The sequence below is a fragment of the Sander lucioperca genome, chromosome 9 (assembly GCF_008315115.2).
Source record: "Sander lucioperca isolate FBNREF2018 chromosome 9, SLUC_FBN_1.2, whole genome shotgun sequence".
Classification (NCBI taxonomy): domain Eukaryota; kingdom Metazoa; phylum Chordata; class Actinopteri; order Perciformes; family Percidae; genus Sander; species Sander lucioperca.
The window spans coordinates 37,829,492-37,842,184 of record NC_050181.1 but is presented as its reverse complement, the minus strand read 5'-3'; positions in this window follow the sequence as shown (position 1 = coordinate 37,842,184).

Below are 12,693 nucleotides of genomic sequence, written 5' to 3'. Positions count from 1 at the left end.
TTTACATGCTCAATTAAGCGCTGATCTACCTTGGCAGTTAAAATTCAGGTCATGCGTGGAGGAGCAGCTGTGTGTGTATGTGTGTGTGTGTGTGTGTGTGTGTGTGTGTATGTGTGTGTGTGTGTCTAATGAGCTCTCCCGTGCAGCATCTGTGGTCTGTGTGGCACTCAGCCTTCGTCCCTCTCCTCCTGCTTCTTTCATCAGGTATCTGTGGCAGTCGCTCTCTTCACAGTAGCAGATAAAAAAAACACAGAACTTTGACAAGAAGCTCTGCTGTCAACGCTTTCGCCTACACTATCCTTTACGCACACACACATATATAAATAGAGAGAGAAACAAACGCACACAAATACACAGTTTCATTATGTTCATTAACATCACCCCACATAGACGACATGACAGTATAGTCCAAGAGAAAACCATTGTCATATATACTCTTACGTATTGTCTACTCTGCCTTAACTCTGTTGTATTCTTCCTTGTTCTTCTCTCTTCTACTGGAACTTAACTGTGCCCAGCTGTACTCTAACCTACTGTCTTTACAGTAACAACTACTTTAACTTTACTCCGTTCTGCTCTGCTCTACTCTACTCTGTGTTGTACGCTGCTTTTAAAGCCACTTTTCTCTGCTCTTTTCTATTCTAGTATATTCTATTCTGTTCTAGTCTATTCTATTACTTTGTCGTTACACTACTCTAATCTGCTATTCTGTACACTGCTTTAAAGAAAAACTACAGTTTATTACAACTGTCGGTTAACGTTGTTTCACCAATGTAATACCTGAGATATATAGAAACGCTGCGACATTGCCAAAAATAGGTCCAACAAGCACGAGTGGTCAGATGATCACACATATTGTTAACAAATCCCCAAATCTATTTAGGAGAGAAAACAAAGGCAAACTGAAAAATGCCAACCCGAACTGTCTACATGAATCACAAATGTTTGATTCTGTTATTGCTTTTTGTTGTTGTCTTTTTCTGTTATTTATTATTTATTTCATTTCATGTCGCTGTTTTTTTGTTTTCTAACATGCTACTGTGCTTTTGTTTTATAAAATGAGGGCATGCTACTGTGTTTTCATTGTTCTGATATGACAAATATGTATTGTGCTTTATATTTGTGTGTTTCTCTTGTGTTGGACCCCAGAAAAGTCTTCACTACGGTGATGGCTAATGGGGATCCTTATTAAACAATAAACAATAAATGTGCCATGGATGTGGGCATTCACGGTTTTAATTCAACTGTGTGGTCATTTTGGAGGCTGTAGTTTGTGGTGCTGTTGAATTGTATTGCGTCATACAGCAAAGTGTTTCCGTTGTTTTGTGTCCACCCCATTTATATCAAAGAGGGTATAGGCTAAAAAAAAAAAAAAAAGACAGAGAGAAAGAGAGAGACAAACACCTATCTGTATAACTGCACCCTCCAAAATGAGCATGCAGTTAAATCAACACCTTTCAACAAAAACTGAACACTATAACTTGAACTATCAGACTGAATTAGTTATAGCTATAACTTTGGAAAGCTCCTCCAGAACCACAAAGATATTATGTGATTGTTTTTACAGGCTGAGTACTCCTTGTGACATGTAAACTAAACATTGTGTGGAAAATTGGTGAAGTGCCCCTTTAACTCTACTCTGCTAGTGTATTCAGCTGTAACTCCTCTTTGCTCTACTCTATTCAACTCCAGTCTTCTCTGCTGTACTCTGCTATAACTCTCCTGTAAATGAGTTATATGTTATCCTAACCCCGCACTGTGATTGAATTTGTAACATAATGAAAGAATAGAACAAGTAGGTGAGCTCTTTATTTCCTCATCGCTGCAGGTAAGACTTGTCCTAGTTGGCCTGATAATAAAGTGTGTTTCAGTGTTATTGCCTCACTCTGCCTCCCTGACAGTGAGTGGAATCTGACTAGATGATCACATAGCCTATATCTGCACACTCACTCCTTAACCTACTTTACTCTAGTTTTAACCCTGTTTCATCACCCAGGTCTTCAATCTGTTTTCTTTTCCAGTCTAATTCAGTTTGAAAGCAAGTTGCTAAAAAACATGCTCCAGTTTCTGTCTGTGCCGACCAATGAGGTCTCAGTATGTTCAAGGACTATATTTCATAACAGAGTAAACACCTCTCATTGAACCCTTTCATAATGTTCTTTCCCTGCATCAGCCTTCTTTCTACTGCTTCCTATTGAAATGGAAATTACTGCAAACACAGAAATGCATGTAATTCACTGCTTAGGTAAGCGTTAAATAAAAATAAAAAATCTGATCAAAATATAATGATAAAAGGCCATAACAGATTGCTTCGAGATTTAAAGTCCTCCTCCAGCTCAGGGGGCACCTGCAAAAAAAAATGTTCAGGCGCTCAGCAACGCAAAAGCAACGTGAAAAACGCTTTACTCTTCGCCCCAGGCTGCTAAAGCGCACTATGTCTGATCTGGGCCTAACAAAATTAAAAACTTGATTTTCATTGGAAGGGGTCTTTAAAATGTGATGTTGATTAGATATTTTCATAAAACCAGCAAATTAACTCTGTAAACTTAAATTAACTCCGTCTCTCTCATTCTCTCTCTCTCACTCTCTTTTACACACTCACCCACGTTTAACGCCTCTAATGAAAATACCCATCTGTTTGTTTTTCCTAATTACAACACATTTGGCTTGTCAGAACATTAACACAGCTTGAATCCAACATGTTTTTTAAAGCGCATAACTCCACTGGTAATATTGTGCATCTTGAAGGCACACACGACTGTATAAGTTAATTAGTGCTATACAATCCCAAACCGACTCAGAGTCAGGTTGATGGAACAGGAATCTGGGAGTATGTCCATAAAGGAATAGCTATTTTGGGAAATAACGCTAATTTGCTGACTGTCCTCCCAAGGATAATGACAGGAGCAAATGAGGAAGTCAGGTGTTATAGAGTGCAAAGGTCTATGTGTGGAGGCGGTGGGTGGCTGGTTCAACAAAGTATTGGACCTCGGAGACCACAGTTTGTTTTTCTACCACAATCGTTCCAGACATTTTGTGCCTAAACCTAACCAAACCTTAACCACAGCATTGTTATCATAAAACGGATTGATTTTTCAACAGGTAATAGTTAACAGTTTTGTACGCCTTTATGTGTTGTTCTAGACGGCATGGATAAACGTGTATTGTTGTTAAATTTGGAGGACTTGTTGGTTAAATGAGAAGATTGATATTGATGTTTATACAGTTAATATAAAGCTACAGTGGGCAGCAGCTTAGTTTAGCTTAGCACAAAGACTAGAAACAGGGGAAGTCAGCTAGCCTCGCTCTGTCCAAAGGTTAAAAAAAATCTGCCAACCAGTACTGTACCTCTAAAGTCAGTGCTCGAAGTGGGCCGGTACTCACCATCAGTACTGGCACTTCAACATTTTACTCTTAAGCGTACCTGCACTTTTTCTCGCGTACCGCTACTTCTCGCATGTAGCTGGTACTCTACCACTGACAGAGAAAGCGTCAGTGTCAGAGAGATGGACCCTAACGTTAAATAAACTACACTACCCAGAGGGAACTACCTCAGATCTTGACGAATCACGTAAAGGCAAGCAGTCGGTCCACCCTATCAGAAGTTCGCTTAGCCATGGACGCTAGTTCGTAAAAGCTGTCTGATGCCTGCAGCCTGACCGTAACAGATTTTTCACTGCTGAAAACCTAGAAACTAAAAAGAAGTGTGTCGAGTTTGTAAGTCGTTATGTTAGCCTGGCTTCAGAAAGGTACTAAAAGAATGCGTGTGCCAGAGCCAGACACGTCAACAGAGGTCCAAGTCCAGCCAGAAACATCAGGTACAATTCATGAGCTTCAAACTATAACGTTAACGTTGATGTGAGTGGAACAGCTAACGTTAATGAGGAGTCTGCAGCTACCAACCTTAACGTTACCTTAGTCAATGACACCGACGTCAACAATAACGTGAGTAACGAAACACATGGATGGCCTGACTGCTGGTCAATGGACCAAATGATGTATTTTTGCTCCACGAACAGCTGGCTCGTTTTTAAAGATAACAAACTGGGCTGCAAAACATGTAGCAGCATCCCGTCACTTGCTGGCCAGACAGAGAGGGGACTGAAGCTGTCACACACACGCACACACACGCAAAGACACACAGACACACACACACACACACACACACACACACACACACACACACACACACACACAACTTGTTTAAATAAATACATACATACATTTATGTTGTTAACAATAAATTGTTGTTGTGCCAGCAATATCTAAGTTTTGTTTTTCTCTGTAGAAATCTCAAATGTCATGATTTGCCAATGCAAGAGAGTACCGGGACCTTTTTTTTCCACTTCAAGCACTGTTTAAAGCTCACTAGTTAAGACCTATCTCGTTTGTTTAATCCAGAAAACTAGAAATTCGTCGTTACTTACAAGGGGGTTACATGCTAGGCTACTTCTCCGTTCTGTGCAGTTTCCAGGCAACAAGCAGATAGACCAGGAAGTTACTGCTCCCAGCCAAAATATTGGTTGTCATATAACCTCATATAACCTTATAATTAGTGAGCTTCAGAGGTGCTGGTAGGTGGGTTTTGTAACCTTTGGACTGAGCTAGCCTAGCTGTTTTACCCCTGTTACCAGTCTTTGTGCTAAGCTAAGCTAAGCTAACCAGCTGCTGCCTGTAGTCATATACAGACAGGCATGAGAGAAACAAGAAACATCACAGCAAGTTAGTTGCACTAAAATTCCCAAAGTACAACTTCTTGCAGATGAACAGCTGAGGATGAGCGATTAGAGAATAAGCAATGCTGTTACTCAAATCCTCTGTCCGTCACACTCACTCACACACCATTAATTCTACCCTTCATGCCTCATTGTCATTCTGAGGAACCTGGTTGTCCTTCATTTGTCCGCTAGACTCTTAACATCTTTGTCTTCTGTCTCTGTTGTGTTGTTGCTGTCTGTCTGGCGAGGTGAGGGGGCCGTGTTGTGTGAGGAATACCCAGACAGGCCTGTAAATCCTTCAGCAGCAGAAATATTCATGCTTCACACTCCTGTAAATCACAGCACCATCGTATTGTCCTTGACTGAACGCTCTGACAACTTAAAGCAAAAAAGACAGTACACACATTTAATTTTTCCCTAATTTTATGGATTTCAAGGTTTAAGGCTAGTTAGTCTATTAGTCTGTTAGTATATCGACGATGTTTCATTGACGGGATTGTTCCGTGCCACTGGCGGTTCCGCCGGATGTCCCTCACCTTCCGCATTTCTTTGTGTTGGCATTCAATTCGGGAAACATCCTCCGAGCTAGAACTGACAATCAAATTATATTTCACTTTTTTTTTTAGTAAAATTCTCATCACACGCTCAACAGCCATTTTAATTCCAGAGCTTGCCTCCCTACATGTACTCGATCCACCAAAACAAGTTCCTTCCCAAGGCTATTTTGCAGAGGCATTGTTGCTGCGTCCGGCGCCTAGCGCCGCCCAAGACGATTGTGATTGTTAATGTGTGGTTTAAAGAAATGGCAATAAAACCAGGAGCATGTTTTTCTCCTATCCAGGAATGTTGTGTGGACTAGCCAGACCCTTCTCCGCAGCGCTGTGGAGATAGGGCTGGCAATGTGAGACTAAAGACTAGTATACCTACGCACACACATGCACACAAACACCTGGCAAGCTAGCTAACAATCCCATTGATCACTGGTCTTTAACCTCCCTAGGTTAAAAAGGGCAGTCTAATTGAAACCTTAGCAGCCTCAGGAGAGCTGAACTGTGGCGAACTGTGGCATTCACTGAGTCCTGATTTTAGGTTGCCTCCTTTTGCCCTCTGTCTCCTCCCTCCGCAGCACTATGCTGCTAATGGTCTCATCACTGCAATGCAACCTCTGGTTCTCACATCCCCAGCTCCCTTTCTTGCTCCCTGCTGTCACGTTTGTGCTAATAAATGTCGGGAGGAACTTTCCTGAAGGACACCAAGTTGCTGCTCCACTAAATTTCACCTGAGGGTCAGTTTGACCTGGCTGAAAGAAAGTGATGAGCAAGGCTCCTCAAACTTTTGTTACACCTCTGACAATGTGTGAAATAAACCTTGAGAAATGTCTGGCATGCTATCCGGCTGTTGAAAGCTTTTGTTGTTGCTCTGTTTAAAAGTTCTCCTCGGTTCTTCCTCCCTTGACAAGGCAGAAGTGTTTTAATGTATTTCATCAAGAAAAGGGGAGAACATTCAGGATGATGTTGTAGCAGCTCAGATGGTGGTGTTTTGGGGCCATCTAGTGGAGATAATCTGTGTCACATAATTGATAGTCCAAGCAAGCAAGTAAGCCTTTCTGCATAACTTGTCAAAACAGAAGTTATAAAGTATACAGGAACAATAAAGTGGAAAGAGGGAGATGTTCAAAAATTGATCAAAATTTGTTTGTTATTAGGATAAACCCCTTGAGATGTATCATCTCGTTTTCGAGGGGGTCCGAGGGGTCAAGGGGATCAAAAGAGATGATATGGTGGCCGGGTTGGCTCAGTTGGTAGAGCAGGCGCACATATGCATAGAGGTTTATGCCTCGACGCAGAGGTCCAGGGTTCGAGTTAAAAAAAATAGGATAAAATTAAGAGAAAAAAAAAAGAAATGCTGGACAGATGGACTGATTTTGGTTTTTGATCCCAACTGACCACATATTGATTATGAACTTTTGTTGGTCCTTAGAAAAAGCATTGGAATAAAAATTAGATGCCATGTCATATTAGCAATGAGCAATGAATATTCAATTATAATTTTAAACATTAGACTTACAGTATCCAGTAAGATGCCACTTTATTACTTTTAATATATTTTACTACTGCACAGTACAAATTTATGGCCTTTTTACTTTATTTCAGCAATTTGTGATTTTAGGATACTGAAAGCTGTGTATTTTGATGACACTGTACATGTAAAAGGGACAAAAGTTGAAAATTAGCAATAGCTATAAACTCTCTGTGTAGCATATCAGTTCCATGCTCTGTAGTGGAACAGTGTTAAATTGCATCATCCCAATCAAATAAAATAAATTCAAATTCAATATTTCAAAAGAAAATATTGTACTCTACTATACAGTTTTTCCAAACAAAACACATACAATGCACATGGATTAAACTAACCAACAGAATACATAGTCATCTAAATAGTCACTTTGACCAACTACAACAATAAATGCAGCTTATACATTAATATCAGCAAAGATAATATAACAAGGGACATTTGTCTGTATTGTGAGTACCTTTACTTTGGATTTATTTTGCCAATAATACTTTTAAGTAAGTACCATTTAATTCTCAATACCGTCCTTTTACTTTTAATTTAGTATTTCTACAGTGTGGTATTACTACTTTTACTTCAATGTAACTAAATACTTCCTACACCACTGTGTCACGGTGGACAATGTTATAGATTCAAGTACTTACCATATGGTTATATTTAACTCCATCTACAGCTTCCTTGATCATCTACAGCAATCAAATGCTGTTTACATGTTAATTATCGATTAAAAGATAAACCACTGATATGATATATTAATCTGAAAGGGGCAGTTTTCTATTACATGAGTTTTACTATAGCTTTACTTCTTCCACCACTGCTTTTATTTATATATTTCTTAAATATGAACATACAGGTATTCAATACATTTGGTGAAAATTCAAATTCATTATAAGCCCCAGATTCATCAGAAACAGAGTTTTCTGTGCTGTACACGTCTTATCCAACAGGGGTCACTCACTGCCTCTGTGGCTGCCTCTTCACGTGGCTGCCTCTCCCCCTTCAGATGGAGCTGCAGTCCACCTCCCATTCATCAATCTTCTTTTATTCACAGTGACAAAAGAGACATCAAATAGGGAGGTGTGGGAAAACACAACAATGCATTTCAGAACGCAGACACTTAGCTAATATATGCAAAGTGGGAATAAAGCGAGTCCAGGCATTCAGTGTGTGTGTGTGTGTGTGTGTGTGTGTTGCATTTTTGCATCTGTGTAAAAAAAAAAGCAAATGAACCTATACATTTAACAAGGTTAACTGCAATTTGAAATCAAAGCATTTTTTATTTTTTTTAAATACGTTTCTAGACAGACATTTGGGGGCTCATGAAACAGGGACTAGCGCACAAACAGTGAAACAGTATTCTTGCACCAAAATCTAAACTGTTTTTGCACCCTGCCATTCTTATCAGTCTCACAGGATCCGCACCCACAGTCCACAAAATGAACCTGAAATGATCTGTCTCTCCTCTGGCTGCTTGCAGCTCTCTGGTTCCCACCCAAATCAAAAGGGGCGAGTCATGGGGGGTCATGTCTGGCCACCCCTCAGGAGAATAACGGGGTCTCTGTCTGCCCCCCAAACCACCAACGGTTCTCCACTGTCCCTATGGCAACAGCCAAGGACCCTGGAAGACCCCCAGACTGGGGCGTCCAAGCAGATGCCCATAATTAACGTTGCTATACGGAGGTGTCAGTCCTGCCAGTCTGCCTTACATGGAGACAGACCCTCTCCCAGACCTGTCAGAGGCCCAGAGGGCTGGGTGAAAAACGACTGGCCTGCGGTGTGTGTGTCTGTGAGTGTGTGTCTGTGAGTGTGTGTGTGTGTGTGTGTGTGTGTGTGTGTGTGTGTGTGTGTGTGTGTGTGTGTGTGTGTGTGTGTGGTGGGTTGGGGGTGGGTAATGACTGCCCACCAGTATCTGCCCAGTCCTGCTTAAGACTGACCATCATGCAGGGGCAAAATCTAAAAAAAAAAAAATCTTTTTTTACTCAAGACCATCTCTGTTAAAAAGAAACATCTTAAAAATGTGTAATTTCCGCAAAAGTCAAACTGAAACAAAACATATTTTTATGAATGAAACTCATGTGAAATCATTTGCACATAGCTTAAAAAGTCACCTTGGTGCACTCCATTGAACACATGTCAAGACAGTGTTGGCGCTGACATGCTGTGGTGACACTGACTGACTGGCTGTCTGGCTTACACGGTTGGCTGAGGATGAGATTGTGTCCCGTCCTCTCATACATCCACCCTAAAGATGTTGAGGTCCATACCAGAAATCTCCATAAGTACTGAAACAACCAGACCATGGTAACACATATCAGACCTTTGGACATTAATCACTTCACCAACATTTTTACCACGATTCATTATTGCAGTGAGAAAAGCCAGTTGGAAAAGTATGTTTGGTAACACTTTATTTTACACGCCTCGTATTTAGCATTTATAAGCAGCATATTAACTATTAATAAAAGGTTTATAACACAATATAATGTAGTCATAGGTAGATGTAAGGGCATTTTTTTTAAGTGTTTACGAATGTATTTGTCAACAACTATAACTCTTCTTATGAAGCATCAGTAACTTGTGTATGTACTGATAATGACAATATAATACAGTTGTAATCATGTTAGAAATGTCTTCATTTGTATTTATTTCTCCATAAATACTTCTTCACTCTCCAAGACAACTGAACAAACTCCATCTGCTTACATAGGCCATGGGATGTGGCTGAAAGCTCTGGAAGACATCCTGAAAGTGGACTTTGAGGTAGGCTTCTTTTTTTCAAACTACTACTACAGAAATACTACATTCATAAATACTTTTAAACACGCCTGTACATTATTTTTAGGCTACGTCTAATAAACATGTATTGCTTTATAACACACTGGTAGGATTTGATAAAATTAAAGTATTGTATTGTAATTACAGTTTTGTTATCAATAATGTATTGAATGTTTATACACCAGTTATCAATGCTTTATAGGAGGAATTATAGTTAAGGACAAATACATTGATAAATCAATGATAAATATCCTTACAAGTAAGCCTATGATATTTGCTATTCCCTTGCATCCCTTTATTTGCACTATACTTAATAACTGCAATAACTGCACTGATATTGCGTATTTCATGTTTGCACATATCATCTTATCTTTGTTGTATATTGTATTTCTATTATTTATTATGTCAAGCACAGCACTGGAGGGGGCAAACAAGCATTTCACTGCACAACGTAGAGATATGTTTAGTACGTGACAAATAAAAACTTGAAATTATGGTGTGTTAAACAGCTTACATGGGGGTTTTAAATAAAGTGTTACTGTATGTTCTTCAAGGGATTCCAGAAAGAGAATGCCCAGCTGGTTTTCATGCTTTATGAGCCAGCTTTGATCAGACTCAATGATCCACTGAGACAACATGGCCCCTGTGGTTTCCTGCCCCGACAGGTCAACTGATCAGTGCTGATCGGGTTAAAGATACATCCGTCTGCTGTCCGGCAAGTGACACTAAATGCACTGTCCACGGGTCCACGACTTCATCATCAGCCCTGTGGTCACCGGCACACTCCGCAGGCTCAGAGGGGGTCAGGGGTTCATCTCACCTCTGACCTGTCCAGCCCTCTTTGTCATCATTACATAATAAGATGTTTCCCTCCACACTGATGTATCTGTTTCTTTTTGCAGGACCACTGAGGGTTGCAAGTAAAATAAATGCTTTATGGGGTTGTTCGGCCTTTACAGCCAAATTGAAGAGGTCTGTAAAAAGAAGGCTGGTAAAAAAAAAGTATATGAGCTTGTAAATTTGGAGCAACCGCAAAGCATGCTGCTTCAGAGGTTCAGTCATTCGTGTAATGTAGTTTTTGTTATTAGCTGCTGGATTGTGGTGAGTTGTACTGGTTTAAACTGCAGATGTGAATGTTACCTTTTAAAAACTATATTTTGACAGGTAATTACAAATGATATAACACAAAGTAGAGTACTATCATGGCCATATAAGTAGGTGAACTAAGGATAATGGTGGAGTAAATTCCCTGCTATGTTAAAACTCTTCATGATCACAGACAGAACTACACCATCCAAATCGTGAGTGAGGGGTTTATTCCCTCAGGGGTCGTGGGATCAGCGAGCCAGACACCGTTTTATGGGACCACAAATGCAGGAACACGGGGAGGTGGGACAGAACTGTCTGGGACTGAGCCAGCCAATTATACTCTGGCTAGACACATCACACTTGCATGCCATACATGTGGGAATCTTCTGCCTCTCACATCCAACTCACACTGAGCTCCTGCTCATGTACGCAGACACCTGGTTCTGGCTGCAATAACTGTCGAAAATTAAAGCTGATTCACACTTTGTTTTATTTGAACGGTGCAGAATATAAAGATATGAATAATGTACGAATTGGCAGAAATACAAAGCTTAGCAAGCAGTTTAAACTACAACATTGACATGCTATTTCCTGTGTGCTTTAGAGGACAATAAGGCATTTTAAAATCCTGCACTAAAAATATGGTTTAAATTTTTGTTTTTTGAAGCAAAAATGTGACACTGAGGTCCTGTCTTTTCAACAAACAGATTTTATACATTGTTGTTTTTGTGTGTGAGTTAACTTAAAGTCATCATAATGCAACTATCATAAATGAAAGTGTAAAAGTTATGTTTTAGAACTGAATAAGCCCATGAGAAGTCTTTATAGCCGGTGTCTGTCTTTGAGTTACAGTGTTGAGCTATGACGTCTGAACTACTGATCTTCTGTCCTAGTATTACTTATATCACTCTGATGATAATAATAAATAATAATAATAATTTTTGGTCATTATTCCTCAGCTCAAACAGTCCTCAGATGACATTCTTTTTACAAACACACTTGAACTTTTAACTTCACTTTCCTCAAAGGGAAATTAATCTTGCAACCATGAAACTAAAACACACACCAACATGAACATAAGATGCATACAAATCTAATAAAACTGGTAAAACACACTGTATCCTAAAAATCTGCCACATAAGCTCACATGTAATACTGGGACTATATACTAGAAATACTCTAGCCTAGTGCTTTTTTGGAATCTATTTTTGATTTGTTGTCACTGGGGGTGAAAGCAAATACACAAAAATAATCTCAATCAAACATACACATTGCTGAACATGAAGATTTTTTTTTTTTATAATCATATTAGTATCATTATCTGTCCATACACAGTGCTGCATTAATTAAAAGAGCTTTTTCTTTTGCTCCTTGAGTCCTTGAGATGTTTTCTTGTGGATGAAAAAAGCAATGTTAGGCCTAATGTGCCAAAATGTACAACATTACCACAATTATTCTTAACATTTTCTTAAAGACTTTAGTAAAACCTTTGATTATTATTATTATAGGCTATTATTATTATTATTATTATTATTATTATTATTATTATTATTATTATTATTATAATAATTATTATTATTATTATTATTATTATTATTATTTGAAAACAGTATATGTAAATGTAATTGCTGTAAAGATTTTACATGCTTAATGTTGTTGGCTGCAACGAGTCACCGTCTGAAGAAGAAAAAAACATCAAGTGGGAGACATACTAGACGACAACAATTAATAGGCATTATATGAGCATGCTATATCTTTTGGTCGTTTTTGTTCAAATTTGGGCCCACTGTGATCAGTAAATGTAGCCTACTACAAAAAAGGTTATTACACTAGAAAATAGTGATAAAAGACATACAATAAATATTTAAATGGAGACACAAAAAGAGACATTCTTAATGCTATTTAAGGAACCTTGTCATTTTGTCGTTTCAGTAAACAATTTGAAAATGTAATGAATGCTTTTTTTGTTTTCTTATTTACGGTTTTAGTAGGAGTGACAACAGCAGAAGGCCTTTCGGTGTGCTGTTTGTTTGAGTGT